Source organism: Seriola aureovittata, chromosome 14 (assembly GCF_021018895.1).
Source record: "Seriola aureovittata isolate HTS-2021-v1 ecotype China chromosome 14, ASM2101889v1, whole genome shotgun sequence".
Taxonomy (NCBI): Eukaryota; Metazoa; Chordata; class Actinopteri; order Carangiformes; family Carangidae; genus Seriola; species Seriola aureovittata.
This window is the reverse complement of record NC_079377.1, coordinates 7898407-7915335: the sequence shown is the minus strand read 5'-3', so window position 1 is coordinate 7915335 and position 16929 is coordinate 7898407. Positions and strand designations below refer to the sequence as shown.

The 16929-nt window shown below is 38.3% G+C and overlaps 1 pseudogene; it reads right to left on the bottom strand.

Moving 5' to 3' along the window:
• Positions 1–536: 536 nt before the first annotated feature.
• On the bottom strand, positions 537–16499 carry LOC130181665 (uncharacterized; annotated as a pseudogene).
• Positions 16500–16929: the final 430 nt, after the last annotated feature.

Below are 16929 nucleotides of genomic sequence, written 5' to 3'. Positions count from 1 at the left end.
ATGGCAGATAAATTGTTGTTTCACTTGTACCTAAACGCAACTGTTTTTACTACTAAATTACTACCGGTATATTGTGTATTTCTCGTTTCTCTTACGATGTTACCTTTATCAAATAAGTCATCAGACAGCAATTTTGGGAAGCTGAATTGTGCCATAAACTGTACATAAAAAAAATGAAAAGGCGAGACTGCCCTCATGTGGTGAATCCAACTGTAAATCATGGGGCCATCTTGATCATGGGAAAACTGCGGCCTCAGAAGAGCCAAATTGTGCCTTTCTTTGTACTTAAAGTGAAAATATGTACATTTTCATCAGTGTATCTGTGCAACAGTTGGCGAGTAGGTTGGCAGATTTCAGGCCGTGTGCAATATTCTTGTGAAATGCTCACAGGAAAGCAGTGTATGAATTCTGGGAGTGTCAGAAAATGGACAGAATTGGGGAAGAAGGCTGAAGTGATATTATGATAAAGTGCCCATGGTGTGCATTATGCTGCATCTAAGTAACTTGACACAGGAAGCTATACAACATAGGCACTATCATTTTGACATCACATTTTAATCACAGTAACCAAGACGGAGTCAGGAGATTTATAAAAGACTCAGAGGCAACACATAACAAAACATAATGTAATAATAAAATCAGAAATTGCACATGTGGGCTGACAATACATGAGTTATATTACATAACTGCATAAATACATGAGTTATATTACATAACTCATGTATTGCAAATGGCAAAGCAAAGCAAACGGCAGTGCACATGTGTATGACAGATAAACATTTCATTTACTGATGGTAAGCCTTTAACAAATATAAACAAACACTGTACAGACAGGGATGTATTCATTTTAAGGATATGCTCAACATGACTACAATAATCAAAATGAATTTAATTCCAAACCTCATCAAACTACACATTTCTCATATTTAATTATCCAGTAACAAACTCCTAAAAAAACAAGAGCTAAGAAATCTCTATATACACAGGCAGTAAAGTCAACAACATTCATTCTTCAAGCTCCCTCTCACATCTTATTGGCAGACATGATAACTAACATATTCCAGTCACAGCACGTAATTCTGCTCAACTCCCAGCACATAATCAGCTATACTTTTCAGGGCTACTTTGTGCATGCACTTTGACTGGCAACACCCCCAGATCCTTGTAGTGTAATCCAAAAATCACACATACATGTGGTTTTAAAAAATTACATGCAAGAACTGTAGCATTTTCTTTTTTTTAAACAAATGCTTCAATTCTTCAAAAGAGCCTCCAGAGTCCAACCAGCAGACTCATCATCAAGTATTAAAAGAAAACTAAGCCAGCATGAAACATTTAATTTTCTTCTGAAATTCATGAGACAAGTTGTATCTTTATTTAGCCTCAGTCCCAACAGCATTGCACAATACTCAACGAACTGTAGAGATCCCTTTCAGACATTAAAACAGACCACCTACCAAGTACATGTATGGGACATGATATAAAATAAATTGCCATGATTTATTTATTTTTGTTCCTCTGTTGATCAGACAGTCCTGCTGCCGCGACGTGCTAAGGCTCGAGTGTTGAGTCTTTGAGTGCAGTGTTCCAGGTCTGTCTTGAGCCGATGTGCTTCAGGTCGGTCTTCTGGCTTCACACTCAGCATTAACCTTATGATGATGTACTGCAATAATAATAATAATAATAAAAAAATCATCATTATCATCATCAACATAGTAAAAATAAAGAACAGCCACAGAAAAAAACATCCAGATAGATAGATACTTTATTTTGACATTTTTAATAAATTAAATTTTAACGGCTGATTGCAATATTCCTCAAATACTGTCATATAATACATATTTTTTTCCATTACTGAAGCAACATTCCTGTTTTTGGCTCAACAGATGGAGAACTGTGATAGCAGTTCAAACACCAGTATGTCCCACCTGCCCTGTTAGTGAACATCGGCAGTAAACCGACACCCCCTTTACAAGCAGGTGAAGTAACCAGGTTACAGTCAGCTCTCCCCAGTAAGCTGATTTCTCATGTCACGTCATGTAAAAGACAAACCTGGTTTCTTTAAGTAGCGAAGGGGATTAGAGAAACAGTTTCCCCACTTTTAATATTTGTTGATCCAGGAAGATTTGAGTTGCGAGTGCTACAGCTCATACATTAATCAATTATTTCACTTTCTGAACATGAGGTGTTGATGTGATGCGCAGTAAAATTCTGATGTATTTTGATTGGCTGTCAGCGTTTCTATCATTCATCAAATCCCAAAAATATTGTTGTTGCCGTTACAGTGTGGACTCCGCCATGAGTGTCCTTGAGTGATGATTTTTAAACGATATATTTATGGTTATTGTTCTTGGTGTGGACGGCCCTTTGCTCCACCTCTAACCATAACCACTACTTGCCTAAACTTAAGCTTAACCTAACCTTAAAACATGTCTTCATCTTAAAGACAAGACACACATGATAAAGACGGAGCTGACACGCTCAGTAAACACACTCTCATTAACATACTGATGGTTCTACTGCAAGTACATTCACAAAATGTTGACATACCTCTTCAGGAAAGCTGCTTGAAAACTCTTGGGGAAGTTTCTGTCTTCTGGCGTCACCCCAAATCTGGAAGTCATGCAGCGACAAAAAGGGCTTGACACATCTGATACGTTGCTCAATTATTTCTTTAAATCATTTACAAAGATATCTAATGAAAATGCCTGGTACCATATAAATGAACTTAAACAATTAACAACATAGCCAGGTATTAATGACACACTAAGTTCAATTTTGTATTGTAAACAACTCACCAGCTCTCTTTCATGACCAGTGTAGATTTTCCAAAGAAGTTCAAAGAATATCAGCCCCAAAGCAAAAATGTCAACCTTTCGGTCATAAGTCGTCTCACTCTTCTGTCGTAAAACCAGAACACAGCACATTAACAAAAGGCACGAGGCAGCTTAATGTTTCTCCTTATTCACCATATGTTAAAAATAAGCACTTATAGGTCACTGTGTGCAAATAATCCAATAGGATTAACTAAATCAATACGAGTAGTTGCTGTGTTTTTCTTTTAAATTGTAAAGCACTTTGAGCTGCATTGTTTGCATGAAAGGTGCTATATAAATTAATTCATTCAATAGCTAATGGAGCCATTGCTGTATTTGTTTTAACGTCATTATATCACATTAAATCCAACCTAAAGACGGGCAAAAGTGATTAGAACCTTACTAAAAATTTATTTTTTCTTCAGTGAAGTTGCTATGAAAATGATAACACACTCCAAGGTGCGACATTTACTGCTACCTGCTTTCACCACAGGATACCTTTAATGTCCCCCTTTGACAACCAGTATTTAATAATACTGAGGAAACGAACATCCATACAGACTATCTCACCTGCTCAGGAGCCATGTAAGACGGGGTTCCTTTGTACACTGTTCTCTCCATCACGTTGTCAGCATCGTCATCATTCTCTGCAGTGACCAGACCAAAGTCTCCAATCTTCACTTTTCCATCTCGTCCAAACATGATGTTGGCAGGCTAACCAGAGGAAAGACATAGAAGAGACAATGATGTAGCTTCACGACTGATGGGATGTAATAAATTATTTTATCCACTTCCTCTCACCTTCAGGTCTCTGTGGATGAACAACTTGGAGTGAATGTACTCGACTCCACGGACTATTTGCAGAGCAATGGTCAGGCTTTCCTGTCTTCTCTTTGAGTTTCGCTGTTTCATGTTCCTCTCATTTATCCAGTCCTTAAGTGTTGTGGTCTCACACAACTCCATCTGAATATAGAGGAACTTTGTAGATGAATTACTGGAAGACCTAGAAAATTAAGAAAAGACATAAGTGCATTAACACACCTCATATAGTGAGTAAGGATTTTAAAGAGCAACTTAACACCTGTTGTAAATTTCATCTTAGTTTAACTTTTCACCTTGCTGTGGTGATGTACAGGTGAACCCCACAACCCCCTGATACACTTATCAGTGATGCTGGGTGTAACTTTCTACCATAGGTTCCTATGGGCTGTTCTATAAATGCGGATCTGTGTGCACGTCCCATCAAATGGATCCGTGTCAATGAAGCGTTTCAGAGATGAAGAGAACTTACTGTGCTTCTCCTGGACAGGTAACAGGCGCATACCACTTAGGCTCAGTCCTTACCTCAGTGGCCATGGGTTGGAAACGGCCCGTGGCCCTTTGCTGCATCTCATCCCCTCTCTCTCTCCCTGACCATCCAGTCACTCTCTGACTGCCCCTATCCAATTAAAGGCAAAAACTGCCCAAAAAGTAAGTATGAAGATCGGAAGATGGGCTCTTTTTACAATGGTTGCATGCTGGATCTATGTCTGGGAATCTCTCCGACAACTTCTCTTTAGTCCAGTGCAGTATTACACACCGTAATAGTCCATGCCTTGCACGTATAGAGGAGGTGTGGACTTGTTTTAATATAGTATCCCAACTTTTGTCTGTTATGTTCTCACCCAGGTCCTGCTCCCATCTATGTCTAATGGTGGTGAGGGAAGAATTTCTTAAGGCTTTAAGTTAGTCTTTAATAAGTAGATGAGACTTACTGTGATGTGCTGCAGCTGTCATCTGAATTGTCCAATTGGTACCCCGAATCCTCCACCCAACACGAGTAGAATCGGACGATGTTGTGGTGATGGAGGTCCGACAGTGCCCTCACCTCTCGTAGAGCTTTCTTGTTCCTGAGGAGTGAAGAAAACAGCTGTTAAAACCTCTTAACTTGTCTTGCACTGCATCTGAAATAGTTACATCACACGATAAAAAAACGTTGTATACTTGACTTACTCTTTACAGGGGACAATCTTTACAGCATAAAACTTCCCCAACAGTTTCTGTTTTGCCTTGAAGACACAACCAAAGGCTCCTCTGCCGATCCGCTCTATGGAGTCAAATTCTGACGTAAATGTTTTACTGTTGAAGGAAAAGATGAGAAGATAAATATATGCCATTCTGATTGTAGATCAATTTTTGGGATAGACCCAAAGTAAACATATTAACATGCTAATTTTAAAATCCAGTGTTTAAACTTTCCATACCTGGAGGTTTCTGATGACGTTGATGTCCTCTCACTCAGACCTGTTCCTGTGTTCATTTCTTCAGGAATCATCACATCCTTCATCAACAAAACAAATCATGATTTAGAGCTTATACTGTAGAAAAAAACTACTATACTATTGAATTGATTCCAATCCCCAGTAGTCACTATACCTGTTTGCTGTTCTGACTGGTGTTTTGAAAATCTGCTGCATATCTAAGAAGATATAAAAAATTATTAGCAGCAATAATATCATTTTGTGATCTTTGTGCCATAATATTTGGTGAAATATTATGTACTGTAACTTTAAGGTGAGTCTGATGATGGACTTACTCTCTTCTGGGCTTCACATCAGGATGTTCCTTTGTAATTGGAAGAAAAATGGTGCCAGTAAAAATTAAACAACATTTTAGAGACATACCAAGACAAATCAAAATGTCTTTATCATAAAAATAATCAAAAGTTTTGTTTGCTCTAAATAATCATTCCCATAATAATCTTCAACCACATGATATCATTTCATCTTATACAGAGAATAGTCTGAAGCATCAAATCATCATAATTACACATCAAGGGCTTAAACAAAACCCAGTGTTTAGCCCCTTTAGGGGAATGTAATCCTAGTGTTTTAACTTCCAGTATCATGTAGAGTGAAGATTAGAAAGTGAAGTGAACAGACCTGAACCATGCAATGGTTTGATGAATCGCTGAAAGCAACGCAGTCACTTGTAGTTGTTGCCACACTTTTTGATTTTGTGTCACAGAACTCCCTTTTGACGATACAAAGAGAGACATTAGTAAAATATGTGACATATGTTTGTCAAACCTGTTTGACTCTCACATTATTCAGTGTCTTACAGTTTAGTTTGTGGTGTGGAGCGCTTGGTTAGGGCACCGTCATCACATACAGAGCGACAGAGGGACACCTGAAACACATGGAGTCTTAAACTTCTGCATTGTTTTATTTTTCATAGTGGTTTTCAGAATAATATCTTGGTTTGTATATGTTACAAAAAGGAATTTCAAAATAAAAAGCTGAAGTTTTTAGGGTGTAGTTCTCTACAGCAACAAATTTGGTGGCTATTCTCAATTCTTCAGGAAAAAAAAATACAATGCGGATGTTGACAGATTACTAATGTGACCATAAAGCTTATGTGAATATATTAAAAGTACAGGAAATAGTCCAAGTTTAACTGTTCCTGTAGAACAGTCAGGCCAGCTGAGCTACATTTTGTTTGGCTTCGTACCCTCAGATATAGAGAATTATTATTTTTTCCTTTTTATTCTTGATTACTATTTAGTAGACTAAACTGTGGCCTGTATATTTTTGGTTCACGTCTTTACTTTGTTACAGACACCTTCATCATTTAGAACATCATAATCCACACAAGCACCTCAATGTTTACAATTTCTGCAATTTTCTAGTGCTTCATACAGTATATGCCAGGAGAGACTGGTGTGTATTACAACTCACCTCTGTAGCATATACATCACATACAAGGGGCGCTGCCTCCTCCTTGGCTTCCTTCTTGGTTTTCCCAGAGGCAGCCGTGTACTTATCACCAGCCACAAAGCTACAGCATTTAAAATTAGACAATCTTTTTTCAATACATTTTTGAGCGCAGACTAAACAAGTACAAAGTAATTAGGATGAATGTGGACACTTACGGAGTAGCATTATTTGGTCCTGGTCTTGATTTCACAGACTTCATAGGCACCATGCTCCTCTGACCATATTCATTGAGACAGGAAGGTTTAGCGATACTTTTCTGATAAACTTGTTCCGTAGGATTTTTTGCCACATTTTCTGATGCATTTTCACACTGAAAGAAAAAATAAAGTTTACTCTATTTAGCAACTACTGCAATCTTTCAGGATAAACAAACCGATTAATCAAACATGCTTCCGTTTATGGTTTTCCACATGTGACCATACAATTAAAAAAGATGAATATTCATACCATCGGCCTATGATTTTCTTTCTCACTCAAACCTCTCAGTGCACTTTTAGCTGCATTCTGCTTGGCTTTCTTTTTGCTCTCCCCCACACCATTAGGAAAGTCTTGGCCATTGACCACGGCCCTCAGGACGAAGCTGGTGAAGAGTTGTTCAAATCTGTAGTTATTGATGATGATGGTGACATGCGCGCGCACACACACACACACACACACACACACACACACACACACACACACACACACACACACACACACCACAGCTGTGTGCTACAGCTCTCTTTAGTGTTAGTGCTTTTCTATTTGTGGATTTTGTTTATTTTCCCGCATATTTACTTATCTCACTTTACATTTTATTGTTTGGATGTACTTTTATCTCTTTGTGTAACTGTAACATTACACAAAACTTCGTGCAGTTAATTATCACTGAAAAAACAGATGAAACTCCTACTACACCGTACAATCAAAACATGACTTATACTTTCTGATGACCAAACCAATATCTATTTTAAAACTGAAAATAAAATTGTCAGACATTTCACAAACTTTTCAGGAGTTTGTATGGAGTAAATCTTATATTGTCGTCACAGTCTGGTGCACCGGGCTCTCCCTGACCCTCTTCACCGGATGAAGTGCATGCTGCATGCAAACTCGCATAGACAGCCACCTACAACGACCATGCAGGTATGTAGGAACCGTACTGTGCTGTAGGAACCGTACTGTGCTGTAGGAACCGTACTGTGCTATAGGAACCGTACTGTGCTGTAGGAACCGTACTGTGCGGTAGGAACCGTACTGTGCTGTAGGAACCGATAAGCTGAACCGAATTTTTTTTTTTTTTTTTTTTCGGTTCCCGGTTCTTAGCATTTTGATACCGGTTGTAATTTGAAAAAGTGTTTTTAAACAGTATGTTTCTGGGGTTGCAGGAAAGAGAAGCTTAAAATATAACGAAGTTTAGCAGGTGCGTGTCTGGTAAACATCCGCTGGACATACTTCTGCATGAGGGACCGAGTGGGAAATTAAAATGGCCTCAACTCACCTTTGAGGACATTCCGGTCCCTCGGGGGCAGCGGCCTCAAACTTCAGCTCTGAGCCTGTTCGTCGTGCATGCTCCTTTAGTTTAGCTACATAGTTTTTTCTTCCCATCCCGAATCGTAAAAAACACCCTGAGTGCACAAACTGGTGAACGAGGCACAAGCACTAGTTGTGTCACTGCTGCAGTTCCTTCCGTCAGATTTAAAGTTCGCTCTTCTTTCTCTTTCGCCTCCCCCTCCTCCTTTCACTCACCATCTTCCTCTTCTTTTATTAGTGGTTGGCATTATCGCCCCCAACTGGTATGGAGTGTATGTGTTTATCAGACTGTCTAATCACACATAAAAAAAATAAAAACTCATATTTTTTCAATCAAATTAGTTACTCTAAGATACTGTTATATGATTCAATAACAATCATTCAAGTTCTTTTGTAGTAGATCTATTAAATCAAATCAATATTTTGAATCGTATGCCTTCTGTCTGACTCACATTTCTGACAGTGTAGGATAAAATGCCTGTTTCTTCGTGTCCACAGTAATCACGAAGAAACAGCCTGTATTTTTTCCTGCCTGTATTTTGTTTACCAGTTTAAAAAAGTATACTGTTTAGTCCAGTGTGTCCAAATCTGACTCTTGAAATTACTGTCTCATTCATCCTGGTCCTTCCTGCTCACCTCATCTCTCCCACTTTTCTTAGAGCTCTGTAAAACCATCGTCCTTTTCTTTCTTCATCCCATTTCTTTTGCCACCTTTCCTTCAATCTTTGCTTCATAATGCCCTTGATGTCTGACAGGCAGAAATCATTATGATTACGTTTTGTGGCCTCGTTTGCAACCTTATCTGACATTTGATTTCCTTTGATGCGAATATGTACCAATAACCACAAAAATATTACTGTAAACCCCCTCACTTGAATTCTGTATGTTTGCAGTATTGCCAGCTTTTCTCCAGTGTACATTAAACTTCCTTATTTATACTTTTTCCTACTCCTACTTTATTTATTAAACTCTGTGATGCATCTGTATTGATCTTGATGTAACTATGGTAACTATTCATATAAGCCTGTATGGTATGTGAATATAAACTCCTTACCGTTGTTCTTCCTTTCTAACAACGTAAAATCTACTGTGGTGTCTGGAAGTATCCAAGGTGGTATTGCTGGCCTGACCTTTAAAGTCATATATACTGACACTTAATGTTTTACTGATGAAGCTGTATGCTGCCTGTACAGAGCCAATGTGTCTACATACAAACTAGCAACTGTAAATAAAATACCATTTTTCCCAGGATAATCATTATTTTATTTTCCAGCTTCACATAGTCAATACAAAGCAAAGGCTGTATTGTGACATCACTTAAAATACATTTACACAACAAATAAAAACATTTAATAAAAAGTCAGCTGTTGACACTGAAATTACCCCCCACATGATTATTTAGAGCAAAGATGTTAATTAATGTAAAAGTCCCTTTTTAAAATCATGATACAATAGATTTTTATCTTTCATTGATGTTCCTGTCTACATGTTGAAGTGTCCCCAAACCGCCAACCATTACCATAGGTATGTGAGTATGTGTGAGTAACTGAACGTGAGGCCTTGTGAGGCGCTTTGTACAGATCTCAGGTTAAAGTGCTATAAAGCAAACATACATCATATCATTTCATGAAATAACAGACATCAGATGCGACAGATTTTCATCATCTTCTATGATTTCTTACTTGATTTATCTTTTGTGATTATCAGACAGTGACATTTTGCTGATGCATAGTTTTTAGTGCGTTGAGCCATTGATCCAGCTCTGCCTTCAGTCTACTTGCTTCAGGTCGGGTTTCTGGCCTCAGACTAAGCATTGATGTAATCATTCGTTTCTGCAAAAAACAGCAACAACATCATCATCTCCTGAGAGCAGGAAATGTTGCAGTCATACTGCAACATTTCTGAAAATCCACTACACAGAATTCCCCACACATGAACTTTGCTCAGTCAATGGACCAATGTAAATCTTTTTAAACTGAGATTGAAAGCATCAACATCAACATCAGTGTGCAGCTTGATATTTGACAATATCCACATACACAGCAACAGTTCTGTTCTGACTCCTCATACTTTGAGGCTTTAGAGATGGGTGACTGTTGTAACAGTGCAAACGCATGTACACCGCCCTGTGGGAAATACTCTTTCATGTGGCATGGAAGACAGTTAGGATAAAAAGTATATGAGTCACCTACCTCTTGGGGAAAAGTTATACCAAACTGTTTTGGGAACTTCTGAATTCTGGCATCCTTAAAAACCTGGTGTTTATGCAGTGATAAAAGGATGAAAGAACATGTTAGTTAGCTTGAGATACAATCATGATTCAAATCATGCTGTATTGAACATTGCAAATAAATACAAGAAAGATCAAATAAGACTTTAGATACACAACAAAGTTCCATCATATCTGATATATACACAGATTTTTGTAAGTACTATATTGAAAAGAAATCAGCCAGTGGTGTAAAGTTAGCTGCTTTTGTATATAACAGATATAACCGTGTAACATGGTAACTTTGTCGAGTCATTTGTCACACTTATACATACATACTTATACTTATACACACCACTACTCTTTCATGGCCAGAGGAGAGTTTCCAAAGAAGTTCAAAGTAAATCAGCCCCAAAGCAAATATGTCCACTTTTCGGTTGTAGGTCGTCTCACTCTCCTGTGATAAAATAAAAATGCAGTATTAACAAGTGTCACTACAGCAGCCTAATATGTCCCCTTAATGATCTCACATTAACAGATTAAACTCAATAGTTACTCTTATAAGGTAAATAAAGCTAACTCAGTGTCTCTGTTTGCATTTACAGTAACATTTTAAAATAAAGGCCTAAAGGCTGTAAACACTGCAACTACCACTGATATATAAAGTCAGTAAAGATGGGAATCACATTATTATTTTATAAATATACCAGCATATTTTACTAAAATGTGCTGTTGTAATACGATGTAATAGCTCTCAGTGCCCACAGTGAAGACAGGTGATGGGGAGACACACGGCGAGTGTTGAATTTGTTGTACAACAGAATAAGAACAGGAGAAGTTATGACTGGATAAGCAGTGAGAGAGAGAATTGGATGCTCTGGGTGGGAAACTGGGACAACTGATAAGTATGGTGGGCATAGATGGTAGTAGTAGGTTTGTAGACTACTAGTAACAGATAACTTAACCCAGCCTGTAAATGTAAGTGCAAGCACAAGCATTTAAAAACAATAATACAAAAGGATCAAATGCCAATGTCAACGTCTACCATCTCACTTGTTCAGGAGCCATGTAAGATAAGGTTCCTGTTTTATATGTCCTCTCCATCAGCTTTTCATCATCGTCATCAGCCTCAGCAGTGACTAGACCAAAGTCCCCAATCTTCACTTCTCCATCCCGTCCAAACATGATGTTAGGAGGCTAACCAGAGAAAGCAAAAGGGGCAATTAAAACTAATTGACACCAAGCTCCTTGAATGACGCACAATAAGAAATGATCTGGTCAGCTTAGTAACTGTTGGAAAATCAAAAATTCACCACTCATAAACCCAACATGACATGAATTTTGTCACAAAAATTAGACAAATTCATAAGTTTATTTAAGTGACTTCAGGTGGGGTTTCTTTCCATCCTGACTGAATTTATCAACAGAAAATGTTGGTGGTGAGAATCAACATTCATCAATAAACGGCAGCACACAGCAACACATCTTAAGTCGACTTTGTCTCACCTTCAGATCCCTGTGGATGAGATTTTTGGAGTGGATGTACTCGACTCCACTGACTATTTGTAGAGCAATGGTTAGACCTTCTTCTCCTCTCTTGGAGGCTTCCAGCGTCATCTCATTCCTCTCATGTATCCAGCCTTTAAGTGTTTTGTTGTCACATAATTCCATCATAATGTATAGGAACTGTGGCGATGAATTACTGACAGACCTAAAAAAGAAAAAATTGGTGAGATATCACACTTCTATTTTTAGTAAATAAGAATAGTAACATATTAAGTGTGGATGAGACTTACTGAGAACTGTTTGTTGAACTGTGGTCTTTGTACTCTGTATCCTCTGTCCAACAATGGTAGTATCGAACAATGTTCTGGTGTTGAAACTCTGATAATGCCTTCACCTCTCGCAGAGCTTTTCTGATCAAAGAATTGCATGAAAATTAGTTAATAAAACTATCCTGCAATGCATCTGTTACTGAAATGTCACTGTACTTGTACAAATAAATGCTGAAATGTACACTGAAAAGTTGCACTGCATCTTGCACAGACTTACTCATTACTACGGACAATCTTGATGGCGTAATACTTGTTCGACAGTTTTTGTCTTACTTTGTAAACACAACCAAAGCCTCCTTTGCCAAGACCCTTTATGCTATCAAAGTCTGATGTAAATCTGTAGAAGTTGACAAAATAGTTTAGACATGAAGGTAAAAAGAAGCAAGGAAAACAATAATGTCTTGTACACAACCTGCAAAAGTGTACATATGTTTGTACACTCACACACACACACACACACACACATATACTGTACATACTGTGTGTGTGTGTGTATAAATACACACACACACACTTTTGCAGGTTGTTATAAATAAGCTAGTATTGTAGTTTTTTCATACCTTGACTGGATTGATGTATTACCCATACTCCTGTTTTCGACAGCAGCCTTAGAGAATAAAATAAATACATGATATGGATTTACTATGTTGAAAAAAACTCCATCTGAATTACTAAGAATAGCTGGCCTGCAGTCTTGTGCCCTGCTCTGACTATAAGGTTGGATGTAGACATTTCATCCATGTCAAGTTGCTACAGCGACTGTCTTTTAGAGCAACTCTCTGCATATTACAAGTAGTTGTTAGTATTGCATTTACAAGAACTTAAAGAAAGGTCCACACTCTGTAACTACTTTATGCAGTTTTAATGAGATATCCACCAGTGATGTTTCAAGCTCCATATTCTTGGAGGATGAACTTTTCTTTTAACTGTCAGTTCGTTATGATTTTAGAGAAATAACAGACCTGATCCTCAGTTGGGTTTGATAAATCTGTGATTGCAGAGTCATTTCTACTCGATGCCACGCTTGGTGACTCCCTTGAAGAAAACAATGAGAGACACAATTTGCTTTGCTTTACTATAAATTCTAAAATCTGCTTAAATACTAGTGTCATTGAGGAGACTTACAGTGAAGATGGTGCTGATGAACTGGTTGGTGCATCACTTCCAGACCCAGTTGACCATAAGGGCTCCTACAGCACACAAAATGTGTTTGGTTGTTACAATGTAAATGCTCCAAAGATAATGGTGTACAGTACACTGTTTAATGTCAGACATAATTAATTAGTTAATATTATATTTCACCTTAATAGAAAAATTTTAATTTTTCATCATGGTAAATGACAGATACAGTATGCAAAAGCAGCTGGTGATAGAATCTGCTGCACCACTGTTAGTATGAGCCAATATTATTAACTACACTCTTTCTCTCTCACAGCAAAAAAGAACAAATGACCACTGACTGGTTTAAATGTTTTTGTGATAAGGGCTTTTAAAATATAAGCATGCATGCTGTGGTGACTGTGCTGAGACACCTGACTCAACAACTGCTGCAGAAAGCCAGTCTGAGCAACACAGACCCAAACCAAACTTTCTCGCTTTATAAATAGTGCTCGTTATGAGTGTAGGCTTAATCATGAGAGAACAAACCTGAGCCCTGGAAGGGTTCGATGAATCTCTGAATACTATTGATTCACTTGTACTGATTGGCTCGCTTAGTGATGATGATTCACTGGGGTCCCTGGCAGAATACAATGACGGACATAGGGACAGACTTCTCAGTATTTAGTACATTGATAGTACAGGTATACAGTTCTGCTCTCCTACCAATGTCACTGAGTGCTTACTGTGTAGTTGATGGGGCAGAGGCAGATGGTGCACCATCTTCGGACACTGCGGACCTGAAGGACACCTAAAATGCACAGAAAAGGTGTTTAACGTAATGTTAAAAATAATCATTTAATGTGAATTTCACCTCAGTGAAACCATTTCATTCAAGTGAAGCTGGTTTTGAGGTGGGCTGCTGCCATTGCTAATATGAGCCATTACCACTAACTATAGTTTTCTGAAGAAAAATCTTCTATTATTCTGCCGAATTATATTTTGATGACACAGAGGGAGTAGAAAATATTAAATACCTGGCTGTCCCAGTCAGACTGTTCTTGAAGAGCAGACCAGGCCAGCTGAGCTGCATTTTGTTTGGCTTCCTTGATACCCTTACCCTCAGCCACAGGGTACTCCTTGTTGTCGATCACTAATTTGTAGAAAAATCTGTGCAGGCAGAGAGGAAATGTTTACACCATTTTTTTAAGATTTCTCTCTCACATCTATCAAGGGTTTTCATACAGTGTCTCTAGTGTCTATTCAGGTTACAGTGATTCAGTCGTACTCACTGGGGGCTATGTGGTGGACCGCATCTTCTCTCTAAGATGTAATCATGGGAACGCTTTGTTTTCTGACAGTAGTGGTTGACAATTCCAATGAAATTTGTCTTTGTAAAGCTGCTGTCTTTGGAGTTCACACTCAGGCCTCTTGTCTTAGTACTGTAATAAACAAGTAACATTTCACATTGATGGAGACATCAAAATTAAACCATGCATTGCCTTTGTGATACACTCACCAGATATCAGAAACATCCTGAGTTAATGCCTCATGTTGCTGACCAGATGTACTGTTGTAATTCTCATCTGCAGTCTGGGGAAAAAATGTGCAATTTTGAGATGGTTCACAGTAGACTGTGGCCTGCTGAGTATGTCACACATTGTAACACAGTATGTTTTTACTGTAGGTCTATGATTCAGTACTGGTGTGTATCAATATTAACTCACCTCTGTAGTTTTACTGCCATGTATCACATCATATACAAGCTTTGCTGCTTCCTCCTTGGCTTCCCTCTTTGTACTTCCAGAGACAGCTGGGTACTCCTTATCACCAACCACAAAGCTGCAACATCTAATATGACCAAAAACTTTTATTTAATGCATCTTTAAATGCTAACAAAATACCTAAGAATTTGGATGTAGTTTGCATGCTTACTGAACAGTATTATTTGGTCCCGGTCTGGTTGACTCCACAGCCCTTATAGTCAGCCTGTTCTTCTGACCATATTGATTGAGCCAACATATATAGTTGATGTTACTGATACTTGTCTGAAGAACTGGTGCAGTGGAAGCTTCTGTTCCATTTGTCTGTCAAAATAATAGCAAATATACATCAAGGAGACATATGCCACAAATTAGTCTTTTCCTTTTTAATACCTACAATTCAACACGCTCTAAGAGGAACAATAATCTTACTAAGTCCGCTGAGTCCTGGTGTTTGTTCTCCAACAAGCAGTTCAGGGCATTTTTAGCAGCATTTTGCTTTGCTTCTTTCTTGCTCTTCCCCACACCGTCTGGGTAGCCTTTACCGTTTAAGACTGCCCTCTTGCTGAATCTGTGGAGCAATCGTCACATCAGCTGGGGAGTGGTTTAAATTACATAAATCAGCACATTGCCAGTTTCAGCCTGTAGGAAGTAACATTTGAAGTCATCATCTAGGGATGTTCAAACAGCCTTGTTCAGTTATATCTATAGAGTAACTATAACACTGCTTTTATTCAAACTTTTGCTCAAGTCTTTCCATTTTGTGCAATTTTATACCTCTCCTCTGTCACCTGACAATTTACTATGCACATTACAAATAAACATTTTACAGAGCACATATTATCCCAGCCATGTTATCTGTTGCTATAAGAGACACATTAACGTACATGGAAAAAATCTCTTATTGCTGTGAGTACAAAGTTGTGAGAATCCTACATTACTTCATACATTTGTTGTATATTTAGTTTCAAGATATTTTAAGAGTTTTCTAATGTACCAGGCCTCCTGCTGAAATGTAATGAAGATTAGCTGCTTTGCTGTGGGTATCATGCCACCCAGAGAGACTCACCATATTGGTGGAGCATGACTACGGCAGAATAATGTTCTTAGATATGTATAACACGGATACAGGCATGTATTCAACTTACGTTTTAGCATGGTCAGGACCAAAAGAGCCAACGTCGTCATAGTGCAGTTCATAGCCTCTTCTCTGTGCATGCTCGTTTAGCTTAGCTACGTGGTCTCCAGTTGCCATTATAAATGACGCAGCAGATTTTACGCTTAAATTACATTAAAAAAATGGACGAACAAAGTACAGAGCTCAGTGCTCCCGTCTCTCCCCTTCCCTCGTCCGTCTGACTCCTCGGTCTGCGCACATATACGGCTCCTCTTTCGGTTCAGCTGACTTCAGACACCTTTAAGTTTCGATTCCTTCATAATTCACGGAGATGGCTCAACTGTATCAGAACTATCGAAACTGAAACTGGGAAAAATGGAGGAAATGTATCAGTATGTGTTATCAATAATGTCCCTTCAATAATTTTATTATATGTTGAAAGAAATTAAATGTCCAGTGGTGTGTACAGAATATGTCATGGTCGGGGGGCAACGTTTTGAAGAGGGGCACCTCCTCAGGGTACAGCAAAGTCCCAGCAGGGCTGAACTTCCACTGAAGCCATGGGTGCACCCAGTGTGGGTGAAAGGTGAAAGGTGCAGAAACACTTATATTTCATATTTTGACAGGTGTCATGTACAGAGTCATGTTAACCTACTTATAATTATATTTTATTATAACATTGCATTCTGCAGTTAGCTATATGTACTAGTGTGGTAATGGTAGTGTTTATTAGCCTACTACTTATTTATATTATTATGGTGGTTAACATTAGCCAATTTATTTGCCACTGTAGGTTGAAATTGACAGTTATAATGTTGTGATGA